The 8,019-nt window shown below is 41.8% G+C and overlaps 1 pseudogene; it reads right to left on the reverse strand.

The window, feature by feature from the left end:
* Nucleotides 1-261: 261 nt before the first annotated feature.
* On the reverse strand, nt 262-1,786 carry LOC116895620 (annotated as a pseudogene).
* Nucleotides 1,787-8,019: the final 6,233 nt, after the last annotated feature.

The raw sequence follows: 8,019 nt of genomic DNA on the forward strand, positions 1-8,019 counted from the left end.
GAGAGGAGAGAGAGGAGAGGAGAGGAGAGAGAGGAGAGGAGAGGAGAGGAGGAGAGGAGAGAGGAATGATCAAGATTAATGGAACCGAGTCCATTTTCCTATGGTTCTCCAGGCCCTCAAGCGTACTCCCTAGAGTAGAACAAGCAGGGAAGACCTATCTATTGGGAAGAACACCTAACACTTTTCCAGGGTAGAATTCTGGTTAGTCCAAAAAGGGCCCTTCTTTTAAGGGCTGCAGGAAACTAGACAATGCAACTATATCTAATATCGACGGCGTTTATTTGAAGCAAATTCAGCTCCCGGAGCTGGATGGTCGAATGCAGGAGGAGTTCCACCAATTGCTTCAATTCCTTCCATTGTAGCAGCTTGGCCAAAACGTTCAGTTGTTGGTGGGGTCAATCCCAGGGTTCCATCTGGCATCATAGTGACAGGTCCTGGAGGAGCTGGAGTACCTGGTGGCACAGGAGCAGGGGGCATGGCACCTCTGCTGTTTATGTCCATAGCACCTCCCATAGCCATGTGGCCCATCTGTATCTCATGTTCTCTCGCATGGGGACGGTTCCCTTGAGTCCTTTCTGCTGCCCTCGCATCATTTCTTCTTGCTGTCGTCGCATCTCTTCCTCACGGGGCCTGCGTTCCTCTTCCTGCCTGAGTTCTAACCGCTTTCGTTTCTGAACCTCTTGGCTATGCAGCTCTTCCATTCTTCGAAGCTCTTCTTGACGTCTCATCAAATCCCGCCTCATTAGCATAACCTGGTGCTCACGGAGTGCTGCCTCCATCTCTAGCTTCTCACGAGCCTGCTTGATATTTCGATCCACTTGATCCTGCTGTTGCTTCTCCATCTCAATGAGAGCCTTCCAGCGCATGGCATACTCTTTCTCAAAGGACCCAGGCTGTGTAAATCTGGGTGGCTGTTCTCTCTCCTTATGAAATTGCTGGGGTTTTTTTTATATCCAGCTCCTCCGGAAGTCCCTCTTCATCATCTAACTGGTCCATAGGCTCCACAGTCACAGGCCGAGGAAATGTGGTTAGCAAGAAGGAGCCTTCACTGCATCTGTCCAGAGCTTTCTGAGCAGCTGGCTTTCCTGAGAACTCAGCAGTGCCTTTCTTTCCCTAAGGGCCTTACTCTGTCATCCACAGTGACTACAGCCCTCTCCACCCGGCCAAAACCAGAAAAGGCTTCTTCCAGCAGTTCGTTGGACACATACTGAGGAAGGTTGCGAACCGTAAGGGATGCACTGTGACAAGCAAAGCGCACTCGCAGCTGCTATCCACAGAGTGGCATGTTGTTCAGCTCTGCTTTGGCAATTTCTGCTAGGGTTCGTGTTTCCAAGCGAATAAAGCCAAAGCCTTTATCCTTATGAATGAAAACTTTGCCTGCTTTGCCATATTTCTCAAAAACTTTCCTCATTTCCTCCTCAGTGATGTCAGGGGGAAGATTGCCCACCAAGAAACGGCTATGGTGGATAAAGGTCTTCTCTCCTGGTTTCCTAAAATTCTTCAGGTCAATAGTCAAGCCTTCATTCTGGCTGCTGGCCTGCTGTCCATTTGCAGGTATTGGTGGGGGTGACGGCTGCTGCTGCTGATGGTGCTGCTGGTGGTGATGCTGATGGTGCTTCCTTGGAGTATGATTCTGCTTCTCCAAGTTAAAGGTTTTATTGCTCTGCATTTTTGCACCCTTGACTTCGATTTGAACACAGCCAAGTGTCTGCCTCCCAGTCCTAACCCCGACTGCCTCTGCCCACAGTTCTTTGCTCAGACCAAGGGCGGTGCTGCACGGCCTCCACCGTCCGGAGAAAAGAGCGCGCGACCGCCGGAAACTGTAATCCCATTTCTTTTTTTTTTTTTTTGGTTCTTTTTTTCGGAGCTGGGGTGTAATCCCATTTCTTAATTGGATTGTTTGCTTTGTTGGTGTCTAACTTCTTGAGTTCTTTATATATTTTGGATATTACCCTCCTGTCAGATGTAGGGTTGGTGAAGATCTTTTCCCAATCTTAAGACTGCCATGTCGTCCTATAGACAATGTCCTTTGTCTTACAGAAGCTTTTCAGTTTCATGAGGTTCTGTTTGCCAATTGTGTGTGATTCCATTTCATGGTCTTCTACATGATTCCATTGATGAACCAGAATTTTTCTATGCCAATATCATGTAGTTTTTACTACTAGTGCTCTGTAGAACACCTTGAAACCAGGGATGGTGATACCTCCAGAGATTATCTTATTGTGCAGGATTGTTTTAGCTCTTATGGTTTTTGTTGTTATTGTTGTTGGTGGTGGTGGTTTTGTTGTTGTTTTGGTTTGGTTTTCCATATGAAGTTGAGAATGTTCTTTCAAGGTCTGAAAAGAATTTTGTTGGAATTTTGATGGGATTCGAATTGAATCTCTCGATTACTACAAATGTCAAGCTGAAGTGTAGAGCAAAGAGAACCATGTGAAACTCACGGAATTACACGGACCTACACAACATGGATTTATATCACTAGATCTTTGCTTTGCTTAGGTGAATCTGTGTTTATTCCCTAGTTTCTCCCTTTGGTGTGTGTGTGTGTGTGTGTGTGTGTGTGTGTGTGTGTGTGTGTCTGTGTGTGTGTGTGTGTGTGTGTGTGTTATTTTATAGGTTAAAGATACTTTAGGCTTTTCTAGAGACCTTAGAAAGTGTTGGGATTTTTGCAGACTAAGTGACTTTAAGAAGTTAGATAGCATTTTATATTAATATATTGACAAGAGAAGAATTGAGAACAAGTACTGAAAGGTGATGGTTAAAAGTCGTGTGTTTGTGGGAGTGGGCAAGCACTTTCTAATTGGATTTAAGGCCCCTTCAATGAGATGGAACCAATGGCTGTCATTTCTAAAGTGGTCAAAAACCCAAGATGAAAAAGAAAGAAAAAAAACCCCAAAAACCCAAAAGTATTATCCTTCTAAGGGAACAGAGATAAGTAGCTCATAATAACATAAGAAATTGAATAAGGGTAGTGATTCTATAATAAATTGCTGTGTGATTTCCATATTCTACTGCTTAGATCAGGAAATTAAGTCAACTGAGTCTTCGTAGCAGAGCTTCTTGAACGAAGTAGTATGCTAACATTCTAGAACAGATTTTTATTATGAATAACTATATATTACTATAACTATACAATGCTCATTCTATTTAATATCTAAATTATACAAGGAAGACTTTCACAGCCAAATCCTTTTATATCAAAGTCCATTTACAAAACTATCCTTTAAAGGTTAAAAATTACCTTTGTAACTATACACAGTAGCACATCCAAAATAACAATGAATCATACCTTAGTTTTAGTGCTATTGACACTGTAAGTGTGATTATTTGGGTTGTGGGTCAAGGGCAGGGCTGTCATGTGTCATAGACTATAGAGTGTCATCCATTCTTTGTAGCAACAAGAAATGGTCACACTGTCCACCCTATGTAAGACAGAAAAATAAATAGAAATTAATAATGAAGGGCAGGATGTCTGGAGGAATAGAATCTACTACAATGCTACTTTCATATTAGTTTTGAATTGTTATATGAGAGGACTTTCTTGGAAACCACTTAAGGATTGTAATTTTATCTATTAAATATCCAGAGAGATAAAAGCCTACAACAACTTAAAATTACTAGTCATTATTTCCAAGTAGAATAGTCTTAGGATTTTTTTCAAATGGTAATGTATCTTTTTAATGTTTTACTAGATTCATTTTTTTCTGAATGGATTATGTGAAATTTGTGTGTGTATATGCATATGTGTTATGTATATGTACATGTTCAGGGGTGTACACCTGAGTATGCATGTGCCTGGAGGTCCATGCCATCTGTCTTACTTTATTGATCTGATCCTAACTTTTTTTTTATTAACTTGAGTATTTCTTATTTACATTTCCAGTGTTATTCCCTTTCCCGGTTTCCGGGCAAACATCCCCCTAATCCCTCCCCCTCCCCTTCTTTATGGGTGTTCCCCTCCCCAGCCTCCCCCCATTGCCGCCCTCCCCCGAACAATCACGTTCACTGGGGGTTCAGTCTTAGCAGGACCAAGGGCTTCCCCTTCCACTGGTGATCTTACTAGAATATTCATTGCTACGTATGAGGTCAGAGTCCAGGGTCAGTCCATGTATAGTCTTTAGGTAGTAACTTAGTCCCTGGAAGCTCTGGTTGCTTGGCATTGTTGTTCATAAGGGGTCTCGAGCCCCTTCAAGCTCTTCCAGTTCTTTCTCTGATTCCTTCAACAGAGGTCCCGTTCTCAGTTCAGTGGTTTGCTGCTGGCATTCGCCTCTCTATTTGCTGTATTCTGGCTGTGTCTCTCAGGAGCGATCTACATCTGGCTCCTGTCGGCCTGCACTTCTTTGCTTCATCCATCTTGTCTAATTGGGTGGCTGTATATGTATGGGCCACATGTGGGGCAGGCTCTGAATGGGTGTTCCTTCAGGCTCTGTTTTAATCTTTGCCTCTCTATTCCCTGCCAAGGGTATTCTTGTTCCCCTTTTAAAGAAGGAGTGAAGCATTCACATTTTGATCATCCGTCTTGAGTTTCATGTGTTCTAAGGCATCTAGGGTAATTCAAGCATTTGGGATAATAGCCACTTATCAATGAGTGCATACCATGTGTGTTTTTCTGTGATTGGGTTACCTCACTCAGGATAATATTTTCCAGTTCCAACCATTTGCCTACGAATTTCATAAAGTCATTGTTTTTGATAGCTGAGTAATATTCCATTGTGCAGATGTACCACATTTTCTGTATCCATTCCTCTGTTGAAGGGCATCTGGGTTCTTTCCAGATTCTGGCTATTATAAATAAGGCTGCTATAAACATAGTGGAGCACGTGTCTTTTTTATATGTTGGGGCATCTTTTGGGTATATGCCCAAGAGAGGTATAGCTGGATCCTCAGGTAGTTCAATGTCCAATTTTCTGAGGAACCTCCAGACTGATTTCCAGAATGGTTGTACCAGTCTGCAATCCCACCAACAATGGAGAAGTGTTCCTCTTTCTCCGCATCCTTGCTTTGCTGTCACCTGAGTTTTTGATCTTAGCCATTCTCACTGGTGTGAGGTGAAATCTCAGGATTGTTTTGATTTGCATTTCCCTTATGACTAAAGATGTTGAACATTTCTTTAGGTGTTTCTCAGCCATTCGGCATTCCTCAGCTGTGAATTCTTTGTTTAGCTCTGAACCCTATTTTTAATAGGGTTATTTGTCTCCCTGCAGTCTAACTTCTTGAGTTCTTTGTATATTTTGGATATAAGGCCTCTATCTGTTGTAGGATTGGTAAAGATCTTTTCCCAATCTGTTGGTTGCCGTTTTGTCCTAACCACAGTGTCCTTTGCCTTACAGAAGCTTTGCAGTTTTATGAGATCCCATTTGTCGATTCTTGATCTTAGAGCATAAGCCATTGGTGTTTTGTTCAGGAAATTTTCGCCAGTGCCCATGTGTTCCAGATGCTTCCCTAGTTTTTCTTCTATTAGTTTGAGTGTATCTGGTTTGATGTGGAGGTCCTTGATCCACTTGGATTTAAGCTTTGTACAGGGTGATAAGCATGGATCGATCTGCATTCTTCTACATGTTGACCTCCAGTTGAACCAGCACCATTTGCTGAAAATGCTATCTTTTTTCCATTTGATGGTTTTGGCTCCTTTGTCAAAAATCAAGTGGCCATAGGTGTGTGGGTTCATTTCTGGGTCTTCAATTCTGTTCCATTGGTCTACCTGTCTGTGTCTGTACCAATACCATGCAGTTTTTTAACCCTATTGCTCTGTAATACTGCTTGAGTTCAGGGATAGTGATTCCCCCTGAAGTCCTTTTATTGTTGAGGACAGTTTTACCTATCCTGGGTTTTTTGTTATTCCAGATGAATTTGCAAATTGTTCTGTCTAACTCTTTGAAGAATTGGATTGGTATTTTGATGGGGATTGCATTGAATCTGTAGGTCGCTTTTGGTAGAATGGCCATTTTTACTATATTAATCCTGCCAGTCCATGAGCATGGGAGATCTTTCCATCTTCTGAGGTCTTCTTCAATTTCTTTCTTCAGAGTCTTGAAGTTCTTATTGTACAAATCTTTTACTTGCTTGGTTAAAGTCACACCGAGGTACTTTATATTATTTGGGTCTATTATGAAGGGTGTCATTTCCCTAATTTCTTTCTCGGCTTGTTTCTCTTTTGTGTAGTGGAAGGCTACTGATTTATTTGAGTTAATTTTATACCCAGCCACTTTGCTGAAGTTGTTTATCAGCTTTAGTAGTTCTCTGGTGGAACTTTTGGGATCACTTAAATATACTATCATATCATCTGCAAATAGTGATATTTTGACTTCTTCTTTTCCGATCTGTATCCCCTCGACCTCCTTTTGTTGTCTGGTTTCTCTGTCTAGAACTTCAAGAACTATATTGAATAAGTAGGGAGAGAGTGGGCAGCCTTGTCTAGTCCCTGATTTTAGTGGGATTGCTTCAAGTTTCTCTCCATTTAGTTTAATGTTAGCAACTGGTTTGCTGTATATGGCTTTTACTATGTTTAGTATGGGCCTTGAATTCCTATTCTTTCCAGAACTTTTATCATGAAGGGGTGTTGAATTTTGTCAAATGCTTTCTCAGCATCTAATGAAATGATCATGTGGTTTTGTTCTTTCAGTTTGTTTATATAATGTGATCCTAACTTTTTGAAGCAAGGTCTATGTTAAGACAGAGCTCATTGATTTGGTTAGGGCTGGCTAATTAATAATTTCCATGAATCTGCCTTTGTCCATCTTCCACACTGAGGGAGTTGCAGATGCATGCTACAATGCTGGGCTTTCTATTAGGGTGCTGGGGATCTGAGCTTGGTTCTTTGTGCTCTCGTATTAGACATTATTGACTAAACACTCTTCCCATCCATTGATGGAGCATATGGCAATGCTTCAGCAGACTGGGGCAGACTGGCAGAGTGATGTCAGCTGTGACATACATGGAGGTTTGCTAAGTCAGACTCATATGCTGAGGCAAGACCATTGAGGACATGCCATGGGAGGAGTACAAACAGGACTCAATGAACTGTATGGGAGGCTTAGCTTGCTTTGAGATGCATCTTGGTTTCCTCTCTTTGAGTCTGCTTATAGCACTCTCTCAGCAAAGAGAGGTACAGCCAAGAACTTCTCCTGGCATCCCTGCTAGAACCCACCACTGACTTGTGCAGATTCTGCTAAGCCTACTGGGTCTTGCCACTGCTAGCACTATCCTGACACTACTAAACTGGACTGCTGGTGTATCTCTGAAATGTTTACAAGTAAATAGAGCTGCTGCTGCTGACCTGTGAACTAAACTGCTGATTTCCTGACAACACAAATGGGATTTGCCCCAAAGAAACTTTTCTAAACAGGCCCACTTCCCCCCATTTCCTAATAATCTTTCTTTTCCACTACCTCTGGTGGATAGTGGGCTAGAGGAAAAGTTAAAGCATTTAAGAACCATCATTAAAAGAAAGCTTTGTAAAATGTTGAAGTTATAGGCAGACCTATCATAATTACACCAGGCTTCTAAAGAGAGACTCTAAAAGTGAGAAGGCCCTGGAAAGATATCTTGCAACTTCTAAAACACCACAAATGCCAACCTAGATTACTATACCCAGCAAAACTCTCAATCCCCATAGTGAAGAAAATAAGACATTTCAAGACAAATTCTAATGTAAGCAATATCTATCCACAAATACAGCCCTACAGAAACTAATAAGAGGAAGACTCCAACCCAAGGAGGAAAACTATAACCAATAAAAGACAGGAAATAGGTAATTTAATACCAGCAAAAACAAGGGGAGCCTGCCCTCAACACACACACACACACACACACACACACACACACACACACACACACACACACACTAACACTACCAAAATCAAAATAAAAGAAATAACAATCACTGGTCATTAGCACCTCTCAACATCAATGTACTTAATTCCCCAATAAAAAGAAACAGGCTACCAGAAAGGATGCAAAAACACGATCCATCATTCTGTTGCATACAAGAAACACACCCCAGCCAAAAAGAGAGATGTT

This window comes from Rattus rattus, chromosome 3, assembly GCF_011064425.1.
Source record: "Rattus rattus isolate New Zealand chromosome 3, Rrattus_CSIRO_v1, whole genome shotgun sequence".
In the NCBI taxonomy this organism is placed as follows: domain Eukaryota; kingdom Metazoa; phylum Chordata; class Mammalia; order Rodentia; family Muridae; genus Rattus; species Rattus rattus.